Source organism: Aptenodytes forsteri, unplaced genomic scaffold (genome assembly GCF_000699145.1).
Source record: "Aptenodytes forsteri isolate BGI_AS27 unplaced genomic scaffold, ASM69914v1 Scaffold119, whole genome shotgun sequence".
Lineage (NCBI taxonomy): Eukaryota > Metazoa > Chordata > Aves > Sphenisciformes > Spheniscidae > Aptenodytes > Aptenodytes forsteri.
Genome location: NW_008796165.1, coordinates 2456425 through 2460416, shown reverse-complemented (window position 1 = coordinate 2460416; position 3992 = coordinate 2456425).

Genomic DNA, 3992 nt, shown 5'->3' with positions numbered 1-3992 from the left:
GAGGAGAGAGAGGGGTCATCTATGTGAAGTATATCTGGCAGGGTAAGAGTTAATACTCACATATGGGTGTTTTTTTCTTTGAACTTTTTCTCAGCAGGTGAAAAATAGCTACAATCAGGTGGTACTTCAATAAGTAGTAACAACTAACTGCCGGGTTGAAAGATCACAAATTCTTGTACCAGCAGTTCTATTATAGGGAAGCGTACGTCAGTCTGTGTGTGTATCTGAAAGCTTGCCAAGCTATTGATAAGAAGAGCTGGGCAATAATCCAGAGTAAAAAAAAAAAAAAACAACCCACCATTTGAGAGCTGTACTGCAGAGACTTTTTTCCCTTTTTAATACTACTTTATCACGCAGAGGCTACATTAGTATTTATATAATATGCATCTACAGCTACTGATGAAGTTCACCCTAGTTGTGAAGGACATCGATGAATCAGTAACAGCAGTTTTAGATTAAATATTCTTAACAGATCTTATATAATGAAAAGTCAACAACCTTATTTAAAGTGTGCTTCTCTGCCATGGGCATTTTAATGGACTAGATCTTTTAAGCTACTGGACAGCTTTCAATTAGAGTACAAAATGAAGTAGCAGACTGGCTGAAGGCATGCCTTGCTCAGAAGTTTAGGTTGCCTTGGTGGTACTGTGACTTTGTGCTTTGTGAAGATTGGAGCTGTGCTTGTGCCCTGTTGGGTGTAGAGGCTGTTTGCGGAGGGAACCCTAGGCCAGAAGTAGACTGCTGAAGGAAATACAAATTCAGCTTTGAGTAAGCAGGAAAGGAGTGGGAGAAACAATCGCTATAGGATATGGAGAACTCAAAGTGCTGGAAAGCCTGAAATCACTTCAAGGGATAAGAACATCTCCAGACAAAAAAATGCTCCTTCTTATCAGGCTTTGAGTTTAGGGCAAGAGGGAATAGTGATGCAGATTAATTCCTGAAATCTGGCAACACTTTGCAATTTGAAGGGCTCAGAATCACTGGGACTTTTCAAATGTAGTAACTTCTTATGCATGACAGCATATGGGAGACCTTCAAAATACTTCAGCAGTTACTCCTTGAAACTTTGAAGTTCTTCACCTTACATAATTTCATATTATTACCCAAATACGTGTGCTATTTCTGATGGCAATGCTGTATGTAATAAAGTTATGCAGTTACCTGAGACTAAATGTCAATAGCGATAATCCTCCTATATGTAAGCAGTGAAGGCTTTTAATATAGACTGCTGCTACATCAATTGTTTGGACAATACTGTGCTGATTCCTGTTTTTGTTCATTGCTCAGGTCTTACCCCAGTGAGCCTGAGCACTCTCTGCAGCTTTTTGGCTTTAATGAAGGAGATGTTTGAATATGTTTTATTTTGCTGTGAAAAACACTATGCCGAGCTGTTATGAACGTAGATACGCCCCCATTCGTATGGGACTGCATTGTGAATCATGGTGAAAACTGAATTATGTAACAAGTCTTCAACAAATGACAACAATAAAAGGTACAATGAGCTGTGTTCGTGAGAGCTCTTCAGCTGCCTCAGCTATAAAAAAGGCTAGAGCTCCTACAGTGGAGGCAAGCAACAAGTAATGTGTCTTCTATTCATGCCTTCTCAAACATCGTAAGCTATGAACATAGTCCTGATTCAGGGTACGTTCTTAGAAGAAATACTTTCCAGGACGTACAGAAGGCTAAAAGTTGTATGTTTCTTTCATTGTATCTCTTCTATCTATTTTTATGTATGCTGTATTTCTTGCCTTGCTTCTCCATCACTGAACTTTATTTCTGATCTTACTCCTCAGCTTCCTGGCTGCTTACATTCCAGTTTAGCAAAGGTGCCCTTTTCCAGGAAAAAAAAAAAAAATTGCTTTAATCTTAATTTTACTGTTTTTGAACCCAAACCAGATCTTACTTGTGATATAACCCCTTACCTGCTTTGTTCTATTCTCCTGAGAGACAAACATTGACAGCCATCTCCTGTGGAGCCTTTGAACATATTCAGGTTAACTTTCAGTTCTGCAGGAGAAGAAAGTAAATCTTCAGTTACCGATTTTACGCAAATGTTGTTTGACATGTCTGTTTCTAAAAGGATCTTTGCTGTATAGTCTTGCTCCCTCTTTGAAAACTTCTAGGACCCCTGCCTGAGTATCCCTCCAGCAGCCCTGTTAAAGGGAGGTTCAGGACAAAAGAAATAGCTGGAAGGCATATTTATTTCCAATACCAGTGAAATCAGTAAGGTATACTGAACTACTGTGCTGAAAGAATTTCATTTTATGCTCTGTTGTAACAGAAAGCAGTATTCAAAGATGATGCTCAAGACTATAAAAGAGAAAATGAAATACAACTATTTTTTACATATAGTGGTCTACAAAATGAAACAAATTCAGTAAGTGTAGCCATTATTGTTTTCAATTGGTATTATACTTGAGTAAAAAACCTGAAACTGTGCATCAGTCCTATAATAAAAGTAGTATAATGTGCAGAGATATTAAAAAAGTGATTGAGTTATTCAGTATGCTCGTAAAGGTAGGTATTGTGAAACTAATACAATATTACTGCATATTGTGTCATCGAAGAGACTCAAAGCCCTCATGTAAGTCTTTACCTTTGATTTGTCCTTCCAGGCACAGTGTTATCATGTATCCGTGAAAATAACAGAAAAAAGGAATACTGTAAAAAAGTCAATTTCTGAAAAAAGGTTTATTTTCAATTACTGTTTGGGGCATGGAACTTCACTGGTTCCAAGGGCTCTTTACTAGAGTCTTCCATAATATCATATTCAACTTTGCCACTTAACAAATTCAGGCAGTTAGTTATAATAGAAACAGTAAACCTGAGAAACAACATAGTTCTAGATTAAAAATTTAGGAGTAGCTTCTGTTGATTGCTTTGTGATCTTAGGAAAGTTCCTTTCAGCCTCAGTTTATGCATCTGTGAAATGGGTTTTTACTGTTAATCTCACTAGGATGGGCTTTTATTACTGCTTGTAAAGAGGTTTGATAGTCTCTGCCATATAATACATTCTAAGTGGCAGGGTGTTGCTTTGGGCTAGAAAGTAGAATAAAGACACTTAGTACATACCTCAGTAAAATTTACAACTTACGAAATTCTCTTCTTATGCTGAAAATATTTCCTTTCTTCCTCCCTGCTAGACAACTGTATACAACACAAAAATGTTTGTGTCTTATTATTCTATCAGGCATTATTGAACTATAAAAAATGGTCTTGTCATCTCACACTTCTTAACAGATTATGAAAGAAAAATGACTAAAACTTGTTCACACTGTCAAGTTCTTGCCAAACTGAAGCTAATGAATCACCCTGGCACTGGTAAATAGCCAAAACCAGATGATATGAAGGTTATAAATAGTGTTAGAGACCATGTTGCCAAATACATATATATATACACGCACCCATAAAAGTACTGTTGTTATTGTTTTATTTCCATGAAGTTTTTCATTAAATCCTGAACAGCATAGTAGTATGACACTTCTGTTTTTATTTCAATTCTTATTTTAATAATGTAAATATAAATTGAACCTTAGAAGTGTGAATCATGCCTACTGCTTATTGATTTTGATATACACGCTAGAGAGAATGAGCCTGGTGTCTGAGAAATAACTGAAACCGAAACTGGGATTGTATTATTGGTGGTGCGGTTGACACGCCAGAGGGACGGGATGCCATCCAGAGGAACCTGGACAAACTCAAGAAGTTGGCCTGTGTGAACCTCATGAGGTTCAACAAGGCCAAGTGCAAGGTCCTGCACCTGGGTCGGGGCAACCCCCAGTATCAGTACAGGCTGGGGGATGAAGGGATTAAGAGCAGCCCTGCCGAGAAGGACTTGGGGGTCCTGGTGGATGAAAAGCTGGACATGAGCCAGCAATGTGCGCTCGCAGCCCAGAAGGCCAATCGTATCCTGGGCTGCATCCAAAGAAGCGTGGCCAGCAGGTCGAGGGAGGGGATTCTGCCCCTCTGCTCTGCTGTGGTGAGACCCCACC